Source organism: Bombina bombina, chromosome 6 (genome assembly GCF_027579735.1).
Source record: "Bombina bombina isolate aBomBom1 chromosome 6, aBomBom1.pri, whole genome shotgun sequence".
NCBI lineage: Eukaryota > Metazoa > Chordata > Amphibia > Anura > Bombinatoridae > Bombina > Bombina bombina.
This window is the reverse complement of record NC_069504.1, coordinates 751,274,668-751,301,586: the sequence shown is the minus strand read 5'-3', so window position 1 is coordinate 751,301,586 and position 26,919 is coordinate 751,274,668.

The following is a 26,919-nucleotide window of genomic DNA, read 5'->3' as shown; positions in this document are numbered from 1 at the left end:
GTTATCCATAATCTGAACAATGGAAGAGAGTACAGCACTCCAGGATCTAACAAAGAGATCATTAACAAATGACCTAATGAGTAATACCTCCGATTTCCCAGAAATACAGACCACTAACCATCTAGGTCTGATGTTTTTTAAGATGGAAAAATTGAGGATCATTGAACTAAAGGCATGGTATGAGATAGTATACTTGGATAAATACATTAAACACCAAATCATACCTAGAGGGCTGTGGATGAAGAAATTTCCGACAACAGACAGAGATGAAGAGGATTTTATGTTGGAATGGAACACCACCCTCACAGAATGCTCTATGAAATTGATGTCACAGTTATTAAAACAAAAACATAAAAAAAGAAACATAGCTCTTGATGAAATCAAAAATTTACAATTACAACTAAAGGAATATATCTATGATCCTAACTATGTGGAGTATGACGAACAACTGGGTAAGGAACTGCAGGACTTGGAAAAAGAAATAATCACCCGCAAAAATAACAAATTTGCGAGAGATGAGAAAGATTACTCACTTAAAGTTGTCTATAGTTGGACCCAGGCTATTAGGAGGTCATGGACACCGAAGAAAAAAGACGACCAAATAGCGAGACAAAATGGAGATAAGGGTCAGAAAAAAGACCCACCACATCGAGAACAACAGTATAATACTGGCAGAAAGAACAAGAATAAGCACAAACAGAATAAAAGAAATCAAAACAAACAAGGAGGAGACTCACAACATAAAAAAGTGAGCTTTTCTGAGTCAAATATATCAGGTACACACTCAGCGTCTACACCCATAGTGAGATCATTGGATTCAACATCTCTAGCAATAAGTGAGATAATGGATGAAACAGACAACGAAGAACAGTCAAAAAACTACAAAGCAGAGGGAGGACATGCATCAGCAGAGGAGGAAGAAAACACAATGAAAAGATATCAGATAGTCCTAAGGAACAAAAAGGAGAACAAGAAGAAATACGGACTATAATAAATCTATCCATTTATCCTCTAGAAGACACAGAAACGAACTTGCTGAAGAAAGGCTTAGGTTTTTCACCAACCTCAGAATTTAACCTGTTTGATACTATTGTGGACGTAAATAACTTTTTGAGAAAAATAGTCCTTAAAAAACATTTTTTTGATATAGAAAAAAATCAAGAACAAACACAAATATACTCTAAGAATAGAGAAGTTCACGACTCATTCAATTCAATAAATTACAATTTGAGGTTTGAAGATCTGTGTACTGCCCATTCCCTATTAGAATTACAAACAGAATCAGGTAGAATAATAGAAGATTAGAACATACATAAAAAAGTAAATTCTCTAAAAACCAAAGCAATTTTTACCCAATAAACAGTAGGGATAAAGTAATTGAGATGTTTCAAGAAAAAGTGTATAAAGACCTAGCCAACCTTAAGGAACATGTGAGGAAAAATGAGAACAGTCATAGTACTCATAACCTGACGAGAAAGTAGAAACAAGCCCTAGAAAAATTGGTGTCTAATAACAAAATAACGATCACCCAAGCAGATAAGGGAGGCTCAATAATAATACAAAATAAATCAGATTACTACCTAGAAGCACAAAGACAGTTAAGTTATGAAACAACATACAAAAAGCTACAATACAATCCCACTGACAGAGTAAAACACAAGCTAATCCATCTAATTGATGAGGGTATACATTTGGGTATCCTAGATAGGGACTTAGGTGATTACCTATTACAAGAACATCCTGTGGTACCAAATTTTAGAATGGTACCTAAAATACACAAAGATCCACTGGTACCCCCGGGCAGGCCAATAGTGTCTGGGGTTGGTTCACTTTTGGAACATCTAGGTGAATGGGTAGACAATCTGCTTCAGCCATGTGTCTTTCAGCTCCCTGGTTTCTTGAGAGATACAACAGATTTATTAAATAAATTAAAGAAAGAGAGCTGGGGAGCTGAGCAGGCATGGCTGACTGTAGATGTCAGCTCCTTATACTCATGCATACCGCATGAGTTGGGACTAAAAGCTGTAAGACATATTCTTGGTATATACAGCACATATCCAGAGGGTCTGATAGACTACATTGTAGAGGTGTTGAGCTTTCTACTAACAAACAACTTTTTTCAATTCAATGGTGATTACTTTATGCAACAATGTGGCACGGCGATGGGGGCAAAGTTTGCCCCCTCGTACGCGAATATATTTTTAGGCTGGTTTGAATCACAATATATTTTTTCTACCAACAACCCTTTCCTAAGTCATATTGTTATGTATACTAGGTATATAGACGATTTGTTGTTTATATGCAGAGGAAGACAAGAAATAGCACAGGAATTCCTCACATATTTAAACAACAATGACTATAATCTTAAATTTACTTGGGAATACCAAATGAAAACTATAAAATACCTAGATATCAGTCTATCCACAGATGAGTCCCAAAAAGGGATAGTTACGGAGTTATACAGGAAGGAAATAACTGGAAACACAATTCTACGTGCAGACTCTAGCCATCCAACACACGTAAAAACAGGAATACCAAAGGGTTAGCTGATACGCATTAGACGAAACTGTTCAACAGTACAAGCATATGACAAACACTCAGACGAACTGATAGCAAGATTAGAGGATAGAGGATACAATATAGACAAGCTCAAAAAAATTCAAAGACAAGTACGAGAAATAAATAGAAAATCACTATTGAAAACCAAGAACAAGAATAAGTCAAACTACAGAGAACGGGCACCAAACAAACAAAAAGGAATTAACTTCATCACTACATATAGTAAACAGTTTACAAAAATTACAAACATAATTAAAAGTAATCTAAATATATTACAAACAGATACCAAACTTAGTGAAATCATGTCTGATGGCTGTAGATATATAGCTAGAAGATCTCCTACCTTAGGAGACAGGTTGATTGAATATGTGTATACAGATTCGGAAAAAAAACTAACAAAGGAACACTGGCTCAGCAAAAAGGGATGTTTTAAATGTGGGCATCATCAATGCTTAACATGTAAATATATAAAAACAGGAGACTCGTTTATTTCTACAAATACACAAAAAATCTATCAGATTAGATACCGTCTGGATTGCACCTCAAAATTTATAGTATATCTTATCACATGTTCTTTGTGCAATAAACAGTATGTAGGGTGCTCTGGTCGAATGCTAAAAGACAGAGCCAGTGAACATATTAATGATATACAGGCAGATCCACCTAGAACCAGAGTAGCAAAACATTTTAACATGCATCCAAATCCTGAAGCATGTTTTCAGATACAGGCAATAGACTTTATATGTAATCCCAAAAGAGGAGGTAATAGGTTTAACAATCTATTATTCAAAGAGACCAAGTGGATCTTTTTTCTACAAACAAAAGAACCCAATGGTATAAATGCCAGATGGGATGTTGATTTATTTTTGGGATAAGTCAAGGAACAATAATTAAACAAAATATTATTTATAAATTTGGATTATTTGAATAATAATATTGGAGTCATTCTAATATGGTCTGCTTTCGAGAGCTGAGTTAAATCTCTGGATAAATAGAAACAAGAATAAATACATGATAATACACAGCTTACAAAAGCAGACCATCAATATCATTAATACTATCAAAGCTACCAAATGCAGCAAAATCCATGGGGGATTAAAGTGTGAAATATTAGAAATGTAAATTTCATGCACTGATATAAAATAACTGTATGACGGAAGTAAAAAGTACACTCTCTACAGCCCTAGAGAGAAAGCATATATATATATATATATATATATATATATATATATATATATATATATATATATATATACTTTTAAAATGATAAGAAAAGCCCTAATTAGGTTCATTGATCTCTCGTTTATCTTTTCTTTTTGTTCTCTCTTACCTTTGTATTTTAAATTGTATATTTAGTTTAATTTTTAGTGTCACTGTTGGAAAAATTTACAGTTTGCTCTAAACGATTCTATATATTATTTGGTTATATACTTTACTAAATAGAATTGTGAATACATAGTTGCGATATACATGAAAATAGTTTAACTATGTGGTTAAAAGTTCTACCTAGCAACAGTTGAGCAACTATTCTGTCCATTTTTACTATTGGTTAAGACATGTACTGAAACGAGGCTACCGCTCTATCAATGGTGGTCACGTGATTAGAGGGAAGTTTAAATGTTAGTGGTTTGGACTATCCTGTAAGTCACTATTGAGAAAGCTTCGGCGATACGCGTCTAGTGACGCCACAGTGGGAATCGGAGGTATTTACCAAAGTACACAGTACTGTCACTAAGAACTCTATCCAGGTCTGTAATTGTTTGTTTTTTACAATTGCATAATAAAAGTTATATTTTAATTGATTCACACTGGATGGGAAATTTGTCTTTCAAATAAAAGGGAGACTACTTGAGTTGACCGCTGAACATTGTATTAACACACTAAACTCTTTGATAAATTTTGCTGATTGATAACCAACACCTATGTGAGTGAGATATAGGTGGGGTCCTTGTTATCATACATTGTGCCGATTTTTAAGGGTTGAGCACTGGTGTGTCATACACGCTCCTGTACCGGAGATCCCTTTGTTTTGTCTATTTCGGGCCGTATGACGGCTTAACATAACCCTTACATCTCCAGTTTAAAAAACCAGCGGCTAATAAAATCAAAATAGGGCAATAAATATTTGCCTATATATTGCCGTTTTTCTGCAACAACATAAATCCATCGGAACCGCTAAACACTTAAAGACACAGTGTATTATACGACTAAATGAACTGTTTCCGCATTGTGATAAAGAACAGGGGATTTACATAACTGTCCTCTGTACACCTGTTGAAAGTATTGGAGCAAAAGAAAAAAGAAAAAAAGCAATATAGGTTGACATATTTGGTCGGTTTGTTATCCATAATCTGAACAATGGAAGAGAGTACAGCACTCCAGGATCTAACAAAGAGATCATTAACAAATGACCTAATGAGTAATACCTCAGATTTCCCAGAAATACAGACCACTAACCATCTAGGTCTGATGTTTTTTAAGATGGAAAAATTGAGGATCATTGAACTAAAGGCATGGTATGAGATAGTATACTTGGATAAATACATTAAACACCAAATCATACCTAGAGGGCTGCGGATGAAGAAATTTCCGACAACAGACAGAGATGAAGAGGATTTTATGTTGGAATGGAACACCACCCTCACAGAATGCTCTATGAAATTGATGTCACAGTTATTAAAACAAAAACATAAAAAAAGAAACATAGCTCTTGATGAAATCAAAAATTTACAATTACAACTAAAGGAATATATCCATGATCCTAACTATGTGGAGTATGACGAACAACTGGGTAAGGAACTGCAGGACTTGGAAAAAGAAATAATCACCCGCAAAAATAACAAATTTGCGAGAGATGAGAAAGATTACTCACTTAAAGTTGTCTATAGTTGGACCCAGGCTATTAGGAGGTCATGGACACCGAAGAAAAAAGACAACCAAATAGCGAGACAAAATGGAGATAAGGGTCAGAAAAAAGACCCACCACATCGAGAACAACAGTATAATACTGGCAGAAAGAACAAGAATAAGCACAAACAGAATAAAAGAAATCAAAACAAACAAGGAGGAGACTCACAACATAAAAAAGTGAGCTTTTCTGAGTCAAATATATCAGGTACACACTCAGCGTCTACACCCATAGTGAGATCATTGGATTCAACATCTCTAGCAATAAGTGAGATAATGGATGAAACAGACAACGAAGAACAGTCAAAAAACGACAAAACAGAGGGAGGACATGCATCAGCAGAGGAGGAAGAAAACACAACGAAAAGATATCAGATAGTCCTAAGGAACAAAAAGGAGAACAAGAAGAAATACGGACTATAATAAATCTATCCATTTATCCTCTAGAAGACACAGAAACGGACTTGCTGAAGAAAGGCTTTAGGTTTTTCACCAAACTCAGAATTCAACCTGTTTGATACTATTGTGGACGTAAATAACTTTTTGAGAAAAATAGTCCTTAAAAAGCATTTTTTTGATATAGAAAGAAATCAAGAACAAACACAAATATACTCTCAGAATAGAGAAGTTCACGACTCATTCAATTCAATAAATTACAATTTGAGGTTTGAAGATCTGTGTACTGCCCATTCCCTATTAGAATTACAAACAGAATCAGGTAGAATAATAGAAGATTGGAACATACATAAAAAAGTAAATAGTTCTCTAAAAACCAAAATAAATTTTTACCCAATAAACAGTAGGGATAAAGTAATTGAGATGTTTCAAGAAAAAGTGTATAAAGACCTAGCCAACCTTAAGGAACATGTGAGGAAAAAACAGAATTTATGCTTTCCTGATAAATTACTTTCTCCAACGGTGTGTCCGGTCCACGGCGTCATCCATTACTTGTGGGAAATATTCTCCCCCACAGGGAAAAGCAAGGAGAGCACACAGCAAGAGCTGTCCATATAGCTCCCCCTCTGGCTCCGCCCCCCAGTCATTCGACCGACGGTTAGGAGAAAAAGGAGAAACTATAGGGTGCCGTGGTGACTGTAGTGTATAAAGAAAAACATTTTCAACCTGATTAGGAAACCAGGGCGGGATGTGGACCGGACACACCGTTGGAGAAAGTAATTTATCAGGTAAGCATAAATTCTGTTTTCTCCAACATTGGTGTGTCCGGTCCACGGCGTCATCCATTACTTGTGGGAACCAATACCAAAGCTTTAGGACACGGATGAAGGGAGGGAGCAAATCAGGTTACCTAAATGGAAGGCACCACGGCTTGCAAAACCTTTCTCCCAAAAATAGCCTCCGAAGAAGCATAAGTATCAAATTTGTAGAATTTGGCAAAAGTGTGCAGAGAGGACCAAGTCGCTGCCTTACATATCTGATCAACAGAAGCCTCGTTCTTGTAGGCCCAAGTGGAAGCCACAGCCCTAGTAGAGTGAGCTGTGATTCGGTCAGGAGGTTGCCGTCCGGCAGTCTCATAAGCCAATCGGATAATGCTTTTCAGCCAGAAAGAGAGAGAGGTAGCAGTAGCTTTTTGACCTCTCCTCTTACCAGAGTAAACAACAAACAAAGATGAGGTTTGTCTAAAATCTTTTGTTGCTTCTAAGTAGAACTTTAAAGCATGAACAACATCTAAATTGTGTAATAAATGTTCCTTCTTTGAAACTGGATTCGGACACAGAGAAGGAACAACTATTTCCTGGTTAATATTCTTGTTGGAAACAACTTTTGGAAGAAAACCAGGCTTAGTACGCAAAACAACCTTATCTGAATGGAAAACCAGATAGGGTGGATTACATTGCAAAGCAGATAATTCAGAAACTCTTCTAGCAGAAGAAATAGCAACCAAAAACAGAACTTTCCAAGATAATAACTTAATATCTATGGAATGTAAAGGTTCAAACGGAACCCCTTGAAGAACTGAAAGAACTAAATTTAGACTCCAAGGAGGAGTCATGGGTCTGTAAACAAGCTTGATTCTAACCAAAGCCTGAACAAAAGCTTGTACATCTGTCACAGCTGCCAGTCGTTTGTGTAACAAGACAGATAAAGCAGAAATCTGTCCTTTTAGAGAACTAGCTGACAACCCTTTATCCAAAACTTCTTGGAGAAAGGAGAGAATCTTTGGAATTTTAATCTTACTCTAGGAGAATCCCTTGGATTCACAACAGCAGATATATTTTTTCCATATTTTATGGTAAATCTTTCTAGTCACAGGTTTTCTGGCTTGGACCAGAGTATCTATCACAGAATTCGAAAACCCACGCTTGGATAAAATCAAGCGTTCAATTTCCAAGCAGTCAGCTGCAGAGAAACTAGATTTGGATGTTTGAATGGCCCTTGTACTAGAAGATCCTGTCTCAAAGGTAGCTTCCATGGTGGAGCCGATGACATATTCACCAGGTCTGCATACCAAGTCCTGCGTGGCCACGCAGGAGCTATCAGAATCACCGAGGCCTTCTCCTATTTGATCCTGGCTATGAGCCTGGGAAGGAGAGGAAACGGTGGAAACACAAACGCTAGGTTGAACGACCAAGGCGCCACTAATGCATCCACTAGAGTCGCCTTGGGATCCCTGGATCTGGACCCGTAGCAAGGAATCTTGAAGTTCTGACGGGACGCCATTAGATCCATGTCTGGAATGCCCCATAATTGGGTTAACTGAGCAGAGACCTCCGGGTGGAGTTCCCACTCCCCCGGATGGAAAGTCTGACGACTCAAATAGTCCGCTTCCCAGTTGTCTACTCCTGGGATGTGAATAGCAGATAGATGGCAGGAGTGATTCTCTGCCCATTGGATAATCTTGGTTACTTCCTTCATCGCTAGGGAACTCTTTGTTCCCCCCTGATGATTGATGTACGCAACAGTCGTTATGTTGTCCGACTGAAATCTTATGAACCTGGCTTCTGCTAGCTGAGGCCAAGCCAGGAGCGCATAGAATATTGCTCTTAGTTCCAAAATGTTTATCGGGAGAAGCGACTCTTCCCGAGACCATAGGCCCTGAGCTTTCAGGGAGTCCTAGACCGTGCCCCACCCCAAGAGGCTGGCGTCGGTCATGACGATGACCCACTCCGGTCTGCGGAAACTCATTCGCTGAGACAGGTGAGGAAAGAGACGACGCTTGGATTAGGATGTCGTCTAGATAAGGTGCTACAGCGATGCCCCTCGGCCTTAGGACCGCTAGAAGGGACCCTAGCACCTTTGTGAAAATTCTGGGAGCGGTGGCTAAACCGAATGGAAGAGCCACAAACTGGTAATGTTTGTCCAGAAAGGCGAACCTCAGGAACTGATGATGAGTTTTGTGGATTGGAATATGCAGATACACATCCTTTAGATCCACGGTAGTCAAATATTGACCCTGCTGGATTGTTGGCAAGATTTTCCGAATGGTTTCCATTTTGAAGGATGGAACTCTGAGGAACTTGTTTAATATCTTTAAATCCAGAATTGGCCTGAAAGTTCCCTCTTTTTTGGGAACCACAAACAGGTTTGAGTAAAAACCTAGACCTTGTTCCCCGGAGGGGACTGGGTTTATCACTCCCATCTTTGATAGGTCTCTTACACAATGTAAGAAAGCCTGTTTCTTTATCTGGTCTGAAGATAAGCGAGACAGGTGGAACCTTCCCCTTGGAGAAAGTCCCTTGAACTCTAGCAGGTATCCCTTGGAGACTATCTCTAGTGCCCAGGGATCCGGAACATCTCTTGCCCAAGCCTGAGCGAAGAGAGATAGTCTGCCCCCTACCAGATCCGGTCCCGGATCGGGGGCTACCCCTTCATGCTGTCTTGGTAGCAGCAGCAGGTTTCTTGGTCTGTTTACCCTTGTTCCAGCCTTGCATGGGCTTCCAAGCGGGTTTGGGCTGGGCCGCGTTACCTTCTTGTCTAGCGGCAGTGGAGTTATTAGCCGGTCCGTTCCTGAAATTGCGAAAGGAATGAAAATTAGACTTGTTCTTAGCCTTAAAAGGCCTATCCTGTGGGAGGGCATGGCCCTTACCCCCAGTGATGTCTGAAATAATTTCCTTCAATTCCGGCCCAAAAAGGGTCTTTCTTGATAGAAGAATAAAAAACTACAACTAACACCACAAACTCCTCACCATCCCCGTGGAGATGCTACTTGTTCAGAGCGGCAAGGAGAATGACTGGGGGGCGGAGCCAGAGGGGGAGCTATATGGACAGCTCTTGCTGTGTCCTCTCCTTGCTTTTCCCTGTGGGGGAGAATATTTCCCACAAGTAATGGATGATGCCGTGGACCGGACACACCAATGTTGGAGAAATGAGAACAGTCATAGTACTCATAACCTGACGAGAAAGGAGAAACAAGCCCTAGAAAAATTGGTGTCTAATAACAAAATAACGATCACCCAAGCAGATAAGGGAGGCTCAATAATAATACAAAATAAATCAGATTACTACCTAGAAGCACAAAGACAGTTAAGTGATGAAACAACATACAAAAAGCTACAATACAATCCTACTGAAAGAGTAAAACACAAGCTAATCCATCTAATTGATGAGGGTATACATTTTGGTATCCTAGATAGGGACTTAGGTGATTACCTATTACAAGAACATCCTGTGGTACCAAATTTTAGAATGGTACCTAAAATACACAAAGATCCACTGGTACCCCCGGGCAGGCCAATAGTGTCTGGGGTTGGTTCACTTTTGGAACATCTAGGTGAATGGGTAGACAATCTGCTTCAGCCATGTGTCTTTCAGCTCCCTGGTTTCTTGAGAGATACAACACATTTATTAAATAAATTAAAGAAAGAGAGCTGGGGAGCTGAGCAGGCATGGCTGACTGTAGATGTCAGCTCCTTATACTCATGCATACCGCATGAGTTGGGACTAAAAGCTGTAAGACATATTCTTGGTATATACAGCACATATCCAGAGGGTCTGATAGACTACATTGTAGAGGTGTTGAGCTTTCTACTAACAAACAACTTTTTTCAATTCAATGGTGAATACTTTATGCAACAATGTGGCACGGCGATGGGGGCAAAGTTTGCCCCCTCGTATGCGAATATATTTTTAGGCTGGTTTGAATCACAATATATTTTTTCTACCAACAACCCTTTCCTAAGTCATATTGTTATGTATACTAGGTATATAGATGATTTCTTGTTTATATGGAGAGGAAGACAAGAAATAGCACAGGAATTCCTCACATATTTAAACAACAATGACTATAATCTTAAATTTACTTGAGAATACCAAATGAAAACTATAAAATACCTAGATATCAGTCTATCCACAGATGAGTCCCCAAAAGGGATAGTTACGGAGTTATACAGGAAGGAAATAACTGGAAACACAATTCTACGTGCAGACTCTAGCCATCCAACACACGTAAAAACAGGAATACCAAAAGGTCAGCTGATACGCATTAGACAAAACTGTTCAACAGTACAAGCATATGACAAACACTCAGACGAACTGATAGCAAGATTAGAGGATAGAGGATACAATATAGACAAGCTCAAAAAAATTCAAAGACAAGTACGAGAAATAAATAGAAAATCACTATTGAAAACCAAGAACAAGAATAAGTCAAACTACAGAGAACGGGCACCAAACAAACAAAAAGGAATTAACTTCATCACTACATATAGTAAACAGTTTACAAAAATTACAAACATAATTAAAAGTAATCTAAATATATTACAAACAGATACCAAACAGTGAAATTATGTCTGATGGCTGTAGATATATAGCTAGAAGATCTCCTACCTAAGGAGACAGGTTGATTGAATATGTGTATACAGATTCGGAAAAAAAACTAACAAAGGAACACTGGCTCAGCAAAAAGGGATGTTTTAAATGTGGGCATCATCCATGCTTAACATGTAAATATATAAAAACAGGAGACTCGTTTATTTCTACAAATACACAAAAAATCTATCAGATTAGATACCGTCTGGATTGCACCTCAAAATTTATAGTATATCTTATCACATGTTCTTTGTGCAATAAACAGTATGTAGGGTGCTCTGGTCGAAGGCTAAAAGACAGAGCCAGTGAACATATTAATGATATACAGGCAGATCCACCTAGAACCAGAGTAGCAAAACATTTTAACATGCATCCAAATCCTGAAGCATGTTTTCAGATACAGGCAATAGACTTTATATGTAATCCCAAAAGAGGAGGTAATAGGTTTAAAAATCTATTATTCAAAGAGACCAAGTGGATCTTTTTTTCTACAAACAAAAGAACCCAATGGTATAAATGCCAGATGGGATGTTGATTTATTTTTGGGATAAGTCAAGAAACAATAATTAAACAAAATATTATTTATAAATTTGGATTATTTGAATAATAATATTGGAGTCATTCAAATATGGTCTGCTTTCGAGAGCTGAGTTAAATCTCTGGATAAATAGAAACAAGAATAAATACATGATAATACACAGCTTACGAAAGCAGACCATCAATATCATTAATACTATCAAAGCTACCAAATGCAGCAAAATCCATGGGGGATTAAAGTGTGAAATATTAGAAATGTAAATTTCATGCACTGATATAAAATAACTGTATGACGGAAGTAAAAAGTACACTCTCTACAGCCCTAGAGAGAAAGCATATATATATATATATACATTTGAAATGATAAGAAAAGCCTTAGGTTCATTGATCTCTCGTTTATCTTTTCTTTTTGTTCTCTCTTACCTTTGTATTTTAAATTGTATATTTAGTTTAATTTTTAGTGTCACTGTTGGAAAAATGTACAGTTTGCTCTAAACGATTCTATATATTATTTGGTTATATACTTTACTAAATAGAATTGTGAATACATAGTTGCAATATACATAAAAATAGTTTAACTATGTGGTTAAAAGTTCTACCTAGCAACAGTTGAGCAACTATTCTGTCCATTTTTACTATTGGTTAAGACACTGAAACGAGGCTACCGCTCTATCAATGGTGGTCACGTGATTAGAGGGAAGTTTAAATGTTAGTGGTTTGGACTATCCTGTAAGTCACTATTGAGAAAGCTTCGGTGAAACGCGTCTAGTGACGCCACAGTGGGAATCGGAGGTATTTACCAAAGTACACAGTACTGTCACTAAGAACTCTATCCAGGTCTGTAATTGTTTTGTTTTTTACAATCGCATAATAAAAGTTATATTTTAATTGATTCACACTGGATGGGACATTTGTCTTTCAAATAAAAGGGAGACTACTTGAGTTGACCGCTGAACATTGTATTAACACGCCAAACTCTTTGATAAATTTTGCTGATTGATAATCAACACCTATGTGAGTGAGATATAGGTGGGGTCCTTGTTATCATACATTGTGCTGATTTTTAAGGGTTGAGCGCTGGTGTGTCATACACGCTGCTGTACCGGAGATCCCTTTGTTTTGTTTGTTTATAACTGTATTAGAACTATGACAGCTAAAGAACTGTTAACCCTTCTCATTAACACCTTCTCTTGCTATAGGCAGGATGTTTACAAGGTAGCCATTATAAATCGAATAAGGCACATCCAATAATAGCTTTTAGTATAGCAAGTGATACTGTAAACAATAAAGGTCAATATAGTTATTACAGTTTTGAGTATAGTTTTAAGATAACATTACTAATTAGGGTAGGTTGTGTGCACACATTAAGGCCTAGATTTAGAGTTCGGCGGTAGCCGTCAAAACCAGCGTTAGAGGCTCCTAACGCTGGTTTTGGGCGCCCGCTGGTATTTGGAGTCAGTGATTAAAGGGTCTAACGCTCACTTTTCAGCCGCGACTTTTCCATACCGCAGATCCCCCTACGCCATTTGCGTAGCCTATCTTTTCAATGGGATCTTCCTAACGCCGGTATTTAGAGTCGTTTCTGCAGTGAGCGTTAGAGCTCTAACGACAAGATTCCAGCCGCCTGAAAATAGCAGGAGTTAAGAGCTTTCTGGCTAACGCCGGTTTATAAAGCTCTTAACTACTGTACCCTAAAGTACACTAACACCCATAAACTACCTATGTACCCCTAAACCGAGGTCCCCCCACACCGCCGCCACTCGATTAAAATTTTTAACCCCTAATCTGCCGACCGCCACCTACGTTATACTTATGTACCCCTAATCTGCTGCCCCTAACACCGCCGACCCCTGTATTATATCTATTAACCCCTAACTTGCCCCCCACAACGTCGCCGCAAGCTACTTAAAATAATTAACCCCTAATCTTCCGACCGCAAATCGCCGCCACCTACGTTATCCCTATGTACCCCTAATCTGCTACCCCTAACATCGCCGACCCCTATGTTATATTTATTAACCCCTAATCTGCCCCCCACAACGTCGCCGACACCTGCCTACACTTATTAACCCCTAATCTGCCGAGCGGACCTGAGCGCTACTATAATAAAGTTATTAAGCCCTAATCCGCCTCACTAACCCTATCATAAATAGTATTAACCCCTAATCTGCCCTCCCTAACATCGCCGACACCTACCTTCAATTATTAACCCCTAATCTGCCGACCGGAGCTCACCGCTATTCTAATAAATGTATTAACCCCTAAAGCTAAGTCTAACCCTAACACTAACACCCCCCTAAGTTAAATATAATTTTTATCTAACGAAATAAATTAACTCTTATTAAATAAATAATTCCTATTTAAAGCTAAATACTTACCTGTAAAATAAATCCTAATATAGCTACAATATAAATTATAATTATATTATACCTATTTTAGGATTAATATTTATTTTACAGGCAACTTTGTAATTATTTTAACCAGGTACAATAGCTATTAAATAGTTAAGAACTATTTAATAGTTACCTAGTTAAAATAATTACAAATTTACCTGTAAAATAAATCCTAACCTAAGATATAATTAAACCTAACACTACCCTATCAATAAAATAATTAAATAAACTACCTACAATTACCTACAATTAACCTAACACTACACTATCAATAAATTAATTAAACACAATTGCTACAAATAAATAACATTAAATAAACTATCTAAAGTACAAAAAATAAAAAAGAACTAAGTTACAGAAAATAATAAAATATTTACAAACATAAGAAAAATATTACAACAATTTTAAACTAATTACACCTACTCTAAGCCCCCTAATAAAATAACAATGCCCCCCAAAATAAAAAATTCCCTACCCTATTCTAAAATACAAATATTACAAGCTCTTTTACCTTACCAGCCCTGAACAGGGCCCTTTGCGGGGCATGCCCCAAGAATTTCAGCTCTTTTGCCTGTAAAAAAAAACATACAATACCCCCCCCCCAACATTACAACCCACCACCCACATACCCCTAATCTAACCCAAACCCCCCTTAAATTAACCTAACACTACCCCCCTGATGATCTTCCTACCTTGTCTTCACCATGCCAGGTTCACCGATCCGTCCTGGCTCCAAGATCTTCATCCAACCCAAGTGGGGGCTAGACATCCACTGAAGAAGTCCAGAAGAGGGTCCAAAGTCTTCCTCCTATCCGGCAAGAAGAGGACATCCGGACCGGCAAACATCTTCTCCAAGCGGCATCTTCTATCTTCTTCCATCCGATGACGACCGGCTCCATCTTGAAGACCTCCAGCGCGGATCCATCCTCTTCTTCCGACGACTAGACGACGAATGACGGTTCCTTTAAGGGACGTCATCCAAGATGGCGTCCCTCGAATTCCGATTGGCTGATAGGATTCTATCAGCCAATCGGAATTAAGGTAGGAATTTTCTGATTGGCTGATGGAATCAGCCAATCAGAATATAGTTCAATCCGATTGGCTGATCCAATCAGCCAATCAGATTGAGCTCGCATTCTATTGGCTGATCGGAACAGCCAATAGAATGCGAGCTCAATCTGATTGGCTGATTGGATCAGCCAATCGGATTGAACTATATTCTGATTGGCTGATTCCATCAGCCAATCAGAAAATTCCTACCTTAATTCCGATTGGCTGATAGAATCCTATCAGCCAATCGGAATTCGAGGGACGCCATCTTGGATGACGTCCCTTAAAGGAACCGTCATTCGTCGTCTAGTCGTCGGAAGAAGAGGATGGATCCGCGCTGGAGGTCTTCAAGATGGAGCCGGTCGTCATCGGATGGAAGAAGATAGAAGATGCCGCTTGGAGAAGATGTTTGCCGGTCCGGATGTCCTCTTCTTGCCGGATAGGAGGAAGACTTTGGACCCTCTTCTGGACTTCTTCAGTGGATGTCTAGCCCCCACTTGGGTTGGATGAAGATCTTGGAGCCAGGACGGATCGGTGAACCTGGCATGGTGAAGACAAGGTAGGAAGATCATCAGGGGGGTAGTGTTAGGTTAATTTAAGGGGGGTTTGGGTTAGATTAGGGGTATGTGGGTGGTGGGTTGTAATGTTGGGGGGGGGTATTGTATGTTTTTTTTTACAGGCAAAAGAGCTGAAATTCTTGGGGCATGCCCCGCAAAGGGCCCTGTTCAGGGCTGGTAAGGTAAAAGAGCTTGTAATATTTGTATTTTAGAATAGGGTAGGGAATTTTTTATTTTGGGGGGCTTTGTTATTTTATTAGGGGGCTTAGAGTAGGTGTAATTAGTTTAAAATTGTTGTAATATTTTTCTTATGTTTGTAAATATTTTATTATTTTCTGTAACTTAGTTCTTTTTTATTTTTTGTACTTTAGATAGTTTATTTAATGTTATTTATTTGTAGCAATTGTGTTTAATTAATTTATTGATAGTGTAGTGTTAGGTTAATTGTAGGTAATTGTAGGTAGTTTATTTAATTATTTTATTGATAGGGTAGTGTTAGGTTTAATTATATCTTAGGTTAGGATTTATTTTACAGGTAAATTTGTAATTATTTTAACTAGGTAACTATTAAATAGTTCTTAACTATTTAATAGCTATTGTACCTGGTTAAAATAATTACAAAGTTGCCTGTAAAATAAATATTAATCCTAAAATAGGTATAATATAATTATAATTTATATTGTAGCTATATTAGGATTTATTTTACAGGTAAGTATTTAGCTTTAAATAGGAATTATTTATTTAATAAGAGTTAATTTATTTCGTTAGATAAAAATTATATTTAACTTAGGGGGGTGTTAGTGTTAGGGTTAGACTTAGCTTTAGGGGTTAATACATTTATTAGAATAGCGGTGAGCTCCGGTCGGCAGATTAGGGGTTAATAATTGAAGGTAGGTGTCGGCGATGTTAGGGAGGGCAGATTAGGGGTTAATACTATTTATGATAGGGTTAGTGAGGCGGATTAGGGCTTAATAACTTTATTATAGTAGCGCTCAGGTCCGCTCGGCAGATTAGGGGTTAATAAGTGTAGGCAGGTGTCGGCGACGTTGTGGGGGGCAGATTAGGGGTTAATAAATATAACATAGGGGTCGGCGATGTTAGGGGTAGCAGATTAGGGGTACATAGGGATAACGTAGGTGGCGGCGGTTTACGGAGCGGCAGATTAGGGGTTAAAAGTGTAATGCAGGGGACAGCGATAGCGGGGGCGGCAGATTAGGGGTTAATAAGTGTAAGGTTAGGGGTGTTTAGACTCGGGGTACATGTTAGAGTGTTAGGTGCAGACGTAGGAAGTGTTTCCCCATAGCAAACAATGGGGCTGCGTTAGGAGCTGAACGCTGCTTTTTTGCAGGTGTTAGGTTTTTTTTCAGCTCAAACAGCCCCATTGTTTCCTATGGGATAATCGTGCACGAGCACGTTTTTGAGGCCGGCCGCGTCCGTAAGCAACTCTGGTATCAAGAGTTGCATTTGCGGTAAAAATGCTCTACGCTCCTTTTTTGGAGCCTAACGCAGCATTTGTTTGAACTCTCGATACCAGAGTTAAATTTATGGTGCGGCCAGAAAAAAGCCCGCGGAGCGTTAACAGCCCTTTTACCGCCGAACTCTAAATCTAGGCCTAAGTTTCTAGGTCCAGATATATTAAGACAAGAATTCAATGGAAATGAAACAGTTAATATGTAAATATTTGTTGTATTCCATTGTCCTATAGGAGTCATTGTTCACCTTTTTAAAGGCGGGGTATTACCTGCGTAGACAAGCAGCTTTGATAACGGTAATAGCTGAAACATGTCAGCAGCTGTAGGAGCTGACTCCTACTAGGAGAATGGCACCCTGTTGTTTTATATTTTGCAAATGAAAATAAAGCATTTTTGTTTTACAATATACAGACTGGTGCTCTGCTACTCTTTTTCTGTAATTTTACATTGACCTAACGACGAGCAAGCACAGTCCTGAGGAGACTACTCCCTCAAGTTCCCTGTAGAGACGCTGCAAAGCGGACTCCCCCAAGCCACAATCAAGGACTGGTAAGCCTCCAATGGAAAATCAGAAAGCTGAGGACGCTGACGTGGACCCCGCCCCCTTCCTCTAAGGACGTCTGAGGAAGGTTTGTTTGGGAACAGTAGCGGTTTACGCTACAGATGAGCACCGGAGGATCGCATAAGGTTTAACTACCTAAATGGTGAAGCACTTGCAGGACGCAGGAACCCAATTCCCCAGGACTGGACAGCACGGAGGTGAGGGGGCGGTGGATGGTCTGCTCTGGAGTGTGTAGTGGCAGCGAGGAGATGGTGAGTCCGTTTTACTTGAGTGCCTGAACACAGACAGTGATGTCACTTGCATTATATACATTGATTCCAGCAGTAATAGGAGAGTACATTTACATTAACCACGGTATCAAAGGTCCTAAAGTTAGCACGTGTCAGATTTTGCTCACACGTAAAAGTTTAACTTTCAACTAGTAATATGAGCGCTAACGTGCATACAAAAAGATTACTTCTAGCTGTGCTTACACTGAAGTGGGAGTACGTAACTCTCACAATATACTTTGTCAATGGATAATACTCCAGTATATTCTGAGATGGTGACAATTATCTGAGAGTAGAAATATGGAATACATATTTGAATGCCAGGGAACTTCTGAACAACATAGCGTGCAGTGACTCTCTAGAATGTGATAATGTTGTAGGCTGTGACAACCAAGAATATATATTGGTTGTTGGGGTTTATGAAACTGAAGGACAGCTCTATATATCAGGAGCACTTAAACAGTGCAATCTGATATATATAGCAATGGTTCTGTTCAAATGAGGGTGGCCCTTCCACAGACTTTGTTCTGGGGCCCAATAAGTTCTAGTTACGCCTCTGTGCTTCATCCATGTGAGTGTTCATCTATTTTTTTATTTTTTTTTTAATAGTGGAATAATTTAAGAAATTAATGCACACTTCTTGCATTCTTCTGTTTGTTTCATTTAGGTCTCTTTTTATATCAGATTTCTGGTTAATTTTCTAAATGTCCCCTAATTGCCCCAAAAATACAGTTTAGTGTAGTTTGTTAAAAACATAATTTATACCTTACATGATAAATTCCTTTCTTTCATGGTGATACGTGTCCACAATTCATTACTCCTGGGAATTACCTTTCCTGCCACTAGAAGGAGGCAAAGATTCCCAAAAATCTGAGCTCTATATAAACCCTCCAACATCTATAATAATCAGTCTTACGTATAGCCAAGCTGATAGTGATGAGAATGAAAAAGGGCAAACTAAGTAGAGGAAATGGGTATAAAAGGATGTGCCAAAAATATAACAAAAAATAATAAGAAAAAAATCAGGGTGGGGTCTCATGGACTCTTATCACCATGAAAAAAAAAAAGTTATCTGGTAAGATATAAATTATGTTTTCTTTCATATAGGTTATAAGAGTCCACAATCCATTGCTTCTGCAGATGCAGGAACTGTGGTATGTGATATTACAATCTAAAGCATTTCTATCTCAGTGCTTCTGATCACAGCTTTTCCAGCACTGCTGTAACACACTGAAAAGGGCCGTGATCAGAAGCACTGAGATAGAAATGATTTAGTGTGATATTGCATAGTTGCAGCGCAGCAGCCCCTCCCTTAATGTCCCTGACATAACTTCACAATACTTTTTTATAGGAAAAAATAGCACAGCTTATACTGCAATGCAAACTTTTATTTTTGAGACCTGTTGAACTGCAGTTACAGATTTACACTGTAACTCACTGTGCAGTTCAACAGGTCTTAGAAATAAAAGTTGCATTGCAGTATAAGCTGTGCTATTTTTTCTTATAAAAAAAGTATTGTGAAGTTATATCAGTTTAGTTATAAAAAATGAAAAAATTGGGGGCGGAGTCGGCCGACGAAGAACATGGCCGCAGAGTAAGATAGCTCCGGAGCTCTGAAATCGGGTGGCGGGCCCCCCGGACAGTATCAAGCACTAATTTGCAGCTACTAGGTGGCATCAACCATCCGACCACCATGGGAGCCTAACATGGGTGAAAAATCCCTGCATTGACACAATTTAGAGTGAGCACTGACCCCGAGGCCTAGTCAGAGATCATTAGGCAGGAGCATGGTGACGCAGCTACAGCATATACTAGGCAGCAGCGATGAGAACAACTAGCAACAAGCGGATCAAAGCAACCCTCTCTGAATGTAACTGGGACCAAAAAGGTGCTGGACATCGATGCCGCTGACCACTTATCCCCACCGCTGACCGCAAGTATACATTTTATGCACACGACAGGGGCTCACTTTAACAAGGGGCATTACAAGCAGAGATTGGCCTGGCACTTAGGCCCCCCCTGATACACAAGATATCAATCTACATCGGCCTCTGCAAACTACACACCTGGCAGGCCCTCAATGTTATTGTCAGCCTAGCATGGGAACCTCCAAGTGGGGATAAAGCTAAAACTGGCCCCCATGCCAGAAAGGCCGTAGGGGAGGTAACTATATCTATAAACAGACAGCCTGACTTTATTTAAAACGGCCAAAGAAATCCTCCGGGTGACACCTGTACAAATTAGATGCAGCTCACACTCAACAACGGGTGACAGTGGAATATATAACAGCCGTAAATACATAGAACATTCTGAGGTTACACGAACCTTTCTTTTCTTATAACCACGAGGGCGCGGAATCCGCAGCTAAGATACCTCTAGATAAAAGACCATCATGGCATCACGCAGCAAGCAAAAAGCTGAAAAGCTAAATAAACCTGCTATGTCTACAAATACCAAGCTAAATGCTTTTTTCAAACCCCAAGAAGGGCTAACATCCTCAAACACAAACATAATTACTGAGGACAGCGCAGATGGCTTGGAAGAAAACTCACAGTGGAGCGACACTCAAAACACCCCACTCACAAAAGCTGACTTAGACAACCTTCCCACCAAGAAGGATCTTACCTTTTTCATGTCACAGGTTAATCAAGCGATTAAGGAAGGTTTGGCAGGGGTAAAGAAAGAAATTACTGCTTTAGGAAATAGAGTGATGTTGCTAGAAGAACAAGTAGAAGAGACGTCTAAAACCTCAGATAACTTAGAAGAAGCTGTTCAACAACAGAATACGGCGATAGTACAGCTGCAGGCACAAATGGAGGACCTCGACAATCGAGGTAGACGACAGAACCTCAGAATCAGAGGTGTCCCGGAGCAGATACTTCAGGCACAGATAGCCTCATACCTTCAAAACTTATTTAAATACTTGCTGGATCTGAACACAGGCGAAACTATCGTTCTGGACAGAGCACATAGGGCCTTGAGAGCACGGCCTTCCGCAACAGCACCTCCAAGGGACATTATCTTGTGCTGTCATAAATTCACAGATAAAGAGAGAATTTTGCAGGCAGCGAGAAAGAAATCACCGATCATCTTTGGGGAAGACAGTATACAGGTATATGCAGACCTTAGCAGCCTCACATTGGCGAAACGAAAAGAAGCACGTTACCTGACTCTGCATCTAACTGACCTTGGCATCCCATACAGATGGGGCTTCCCTTTTTCCATCAAAGTCACAAAGAACGACAAGATTTATACATATAGGAGCCCTGAGGACATAGAGAGTTTTTGCAAGCAATTGGAAATATCACAACCCTCTCTTCCATCTTTAAAAGCCCCAGACCGGGGAAATAAAACTCAGACTAACCTCCCACAACGCCCAGAATGGACAACAGTCCCGAAAAAAAGGAGAAACACCCCCTCTGGTTCCTTGACTGGAGACGGAGAGGAAGAAGATATAACCTGAACTGCTGCATGACATATACAGAGTCTTTCTTCATAGGTGACCCGAGGTCATGTGCTGACTGCTAGCCTCATAGGTTTCACCAAATATGTTGGGTTTGATCAAAAGTTAATATGTTGAAATAGTTATTTTAAACTGTCTTTACTGTAATTGAAAGATTTGAGGGGTTTTATTTGAGAGAGTTGAAATGTTCCATTATCTGAAAATGCCTCCAATATCTTCATCCTGGTTCGGGGTCCCGCCCCCGAAACAGAGCTGGCCAATTTCTGTTCTTTTTCCCCCCTTACTACTACTACTGTTACCTTGGCCAGCTGCTCTTTACCCTTCCTTCCTTTCCCTCCTCTCCCTTTCCCCTACCCCCTTTTTTCTTCGACCCTTCCCTTCATCCACCTCCAGCTTTTCCCCCTTTCCCTCCACTTCCTTCTCTTACTCCCCGCAGTCCCTTGACTTCCAGTAGATATGGGTTTATACCCCTTATGTGCACTATTGAGATGTATCAAGATTTTGTTAAAAAATTTGTGTTATTTCAGTTATGTTGATTTTTCTTTTGTTTTTCTTCTCATGTCTGTCACCTCCGCTCCACTTAAAAGGGTAAAGTCACCTTATTCGACCTTCTTCCTTTCTGTCCTTTGCTACAAGCCAGGTCATCCTGATGCAGCCGCTTTGCCATCTACTATTGCTGATTGCCTACATGGGGTAAGAGCTTTTCCATATACCCGACACACTCACAAATGACTGACAACACACTGACGCTCATTTCACAAAATGTGAAGGGACTAAACTCACCCACAAAACGCTCAATAGCACTGCGATGCTTTGCTAAACACAAAGATTCGATTATCTTTATTCAGGAAACCCATTTTAAAGAGCAGGCGGAACCTAGATTTCTCTCCAAATCGCATCCAGAGGTTTATTTTAACTCCCTACCAGGTAAAAAAGCAAATGGAGTGGGGATTCTACTACACAAGAATATTCATTTTAAATTAACGAAAAAAGTAGCGGATGATGAGGGTAGAATTCTGATACTAATAGGGACACTATTTAACAACCCGATAACCTTAGCAAATGTATATGCTCCCAATAATCATAAGGCGAAATTCTTTAACCAACTTAGCAAACTAATAAACGATAATAAGAAAGGGACACTAATTCTAGGTGGGGATTTGAACGTCACATTAGACCCCACGTTGGATTCCTCCTCTGGGAAGACACCTTCTCTAGCCCGACCCCCAAACGCGATTTATAATTGCCTGTCACAGCTAGGCCTGATAGATGTCTGGCGAATACAACACAGCTCACAAAGAAATTACATGTTTTATTCCCACCCCTGGGCAGTCTACACGAGAATAGATTATCTCTTAATTGAGAGACACCACCTAGCTCTAGCCACAGAATCCGATATTCAGCCAACCGCATGGTCAGATCACTCCCAGATAAGCATCAATCTGAAATGGCCCAACCACCCTATCACCCCCTTCATATGGAGATTAGACAGTTCACTCCTCCACGATCCATCAACCAAAGAGACCCTGACTAAATCATTACGAGAATATTTCCAAATAAATGCCACACCTGATGTGGAATCTAGACTGGTGTGGGAAGCCCATAAGGCTGTTATGAGGGGGGAATGCATCAAACAATTGGCATATAGGAGGAAGACATATAATGAGAGAGTCCACACTTTGACAGGGCAACTTGGGAATCTGGAACTCCAACACAAAAACACACCATCAGATACTAAGATTTACACAATGCTAACCAAAACCAGACAGGATCTAAATAATATTTTAAGGAAGGAAGCACAAAGGAAAGCTCTAAATATTAGAAAGCTGTATGCTTATGAAGGAATCCGATCAGGCCCTCTACTCGCGAAATTCTTACAAGCCCAACACGCTAGATCCCAAGTAGAAAAGCTGGTGACCACAGACAAACAACACTTACATGATAGCAAACAAATAGCAGACTATTTTAGTAAATTTTATTCTAAGCTATACAATTTAGACAGCATAAACACGTTGGAACATTTAAAAGATATGCAGGAATATATAAAAGCCGCAGACCTTCCGGCCTTAGATCAAACACAAAGGGAAGCCTTGGAAGCTCCCATATCACTAACAGAAGTTGTTAAAGCCATTAACAATTTACCCTCAGGAAAGAGCCCAGGTCCCGACGGCTTTACCAACGCATACTATAAATCTTTTAAGGACATTCTAGCTCCGCACCTATTGCACTTATTCAACACCTTAGACGAAAACCCTACACTCTCTAGGGACATGCTGATGGCACACATTTCGGTCATACCTAAACCCAACAAAGACCCCACCGACCCAGGTAGTTACAGGCCTATATCCCTCTTAAATTCGGACGTCAAGATTCTGGGCAAGATATTGGCCACACGAATTAATGGAAAACTTAGCTCCCTCATACATATGGATCAGGTGGGTTTTGTCCCTGGGAGGGAAGCCAGAGACAACACAATTAGGGCAGTTACCTTGTCCTCTTATGCCAAACGTTATAACATCCCTTCAGTCCTTATAGGGACGGATGCCGAAAAGGCATTCGATCGCATTAATTGGACCTTTCTAAAAGAAACTTTACTTTCCCAAGGATTTGGCCCCAAAATGATACAGCGTATACTTAGTTTATATTCCCAACCTACAGCTAGAGTCAAAGCCAATGGAATGCTTTCAGATCCCTTTGATATAAAAAATGGGACGAGACAGGGCTGCCCCTTATCCCCCATATTGTTTATCCTGACTATGGAGGTCCTAGCAGCTAACATCAGGCAGAACGAAGAGATTAAAGGAATCCCAATAGGACCTCATAGCTTTAAAGTTGCGATGTACGCAGACGACATCCTATTTTCACTTGCTGATCCCCTTACCAGTATACCTGAAGTGCTGCGACAAATAGACACCTTTGGTAAATTCTCCAACTTCCTAGTCAACAAACATAAATCAGAAATTTTAAACATATCACTCCCTACTTCCAACTTCCGCTCCATCAGTGATATATGCCCGTTAAAACTACAAGAAAAATCTTTAAAATATCTGGGGGTGAATATCTCCCCAAACATGGCACAACTGTTTGACGAGAACTACCTGACACTATCTCGCAAACTACAAGTAGACTTCAATACATGGTCATCTAAACCAATTACATGGTGGGGGAGTACTCAATGTGTTAAAATGACAGTCTTGCCCAGGGTCTTGTACGTATTCCAAACCCTCCCAATCCCAGTTCCCAAGTGGTATGTAGTGCATATACAAAAACTTATCAATCTATTTATTTGGGGGAAAATTAAGCCGAGGGTGAATAGGGAAAACTTATATAGAGCACAGGATAGGGGAGGATTGGGCTTACCTTGCATACTAGACTATCTAGATGCAGTAACGTTGCAGAGAGTAATAGATTGGCACAGGTCGGCTGATACTAAAGCCTGGGTAGCAATAGACTCAAACATCCTCAAAGCCCCCGAGGTAGGAGCCCTTTGTTGGGTCCCTAAAGAACTCAGACCACCCCAGTGTACAGAGCTTGCAATACACCGTAGAACATTTGAATCTTGGGATTTAATCACCACAAGGAGAAAACATATCTCAGGAGTTCGTTCTCCACTTTTCCCAATCCCGAGAAATGCAGAATTGATAGGAGGATTAGATAAAGGTCAAAGGAGACTGACGGGCTGGGGGTACACTATTCCATTAAATGAATTCGTTACGCAGGGGAAGCTCAAAAAGAGTGAAGATTTGATTGACGTACTAGGAGGCAGTTATTCAGGATGGTTAAAATATTCCCAGCTAGCTCATTTTGTACTACTTGAGGGAGCTGACCCCATTTGAGAGTCACTGCACCACTAAAGGAACAGCAAGACATTCACTGTCTTTAGCAAAGAAAATGATCCAAGGAAAACATGCACAACAACTCCCTTCGTACACACATCACTGGCACGCAGACATTCTCACTGAGTTACAGATAGAGGACTGGCAATACATTTTCATGCGAACGAGGAAAGCCTCAACCTCCCCCCAAGCTTTAGAACTTAACTACAAAGTCTTATCACGTTGGTACCTCACCCCGGTGAGGTTACAATCTATCTACCCTGAAACCTTAGGGAAATGCTGGCGAGGATGTGAGGGGAGAGGTACCTACCTACATATGTGGTGGAGTTGCCCCAAGGTACAATCCCTTTGGAACGCAGTGGAGAGTTATCTTAAACCACTTTTGGGGAACGACATCTCTCTGTCACCTAGAGTTGCGCTACTGAATGACTTGCCGAAATTACCGTGCAAATTAAGACTGACCATACTCCAAATGAGCATGACAGGAGCCAAAGCGCTCATAGCATTACACTGGAAGACCCCCTACTCACCGACATTGACAAACTGGACAGACAAAGTTACTGACCTCCTAAACCTGGAGGAATATGGCTACACTAAGAGGGGGAAATTACACATGCTAGCAGACATAAAATTCCTATGGGAGGGTGGTGGACGAGATACCGTACCAACTGCACCCACGGAAATTTAGCTCCTAGGCCCACAAGGTGGACACTTCAACAAGACTTTCTTTAGAGGGACTAATGAGTGAAAGGACAGATTTTCAACCACACTTTTAAAATCTCTTTTGAAGACACACTTCTTCAAGATAAGCATTTTAGCGGATGACAGATATTTTCTTTTTTCTTTTCTTTTCTTCTATTTCCTTTTACTTTCTTTCTTCTCCTGTTTGTTTTATGTGTATGTTCAAGTTGTTCGCAAACTGTTATTATCATTAAGATTCAATTCTCTTTTTTGTGATTCAAAGTATAAGAGTAAGTTAACATAGACCAGTTATCAATCCCCGGTGTGAAACTTTGGACTTTGAGACATTTACAAGAACCCGGGTTATAGATAGCTCAAAACCGATAATGTCAATGCCATGTATATAGTATATGTCTACCATAGATAAGAATATCATTGGAAATGCATTGTACAATCTTTTTCTGAATCAATAAAACTGTTTAAAAAAAAAAAAAAACTCTCCAAGAAAACACAAAAAAAAAAAAAAAATGAAAAAATTATCATTTGACAGACACTGGTCAGTAGTTACAGTTATATGATCCCATCCGTTCCATTTTGTGAGTCTACTCTTTGCTAGACTGAGTGTGAATTAAACTTCAACTTACTAGTATTTCAATTCTTTCTTCTGCCTCAATGAATGCCTTCAGAACGGTCACCGTCAGCCACAAATTGTTCTAGGGCAACACACGTGGGTGGGATAGAGTCGGCAGGCACTTGCAGCAGCAGCTCCCTCCTGCTTCTACTGTGTCCAACGTCATTTAACCCAGCCTGGCTGGCACGCCTCCCCAGCAGCGCTGATGCTGATTGGCTGTAGATTAGAGCTCCATA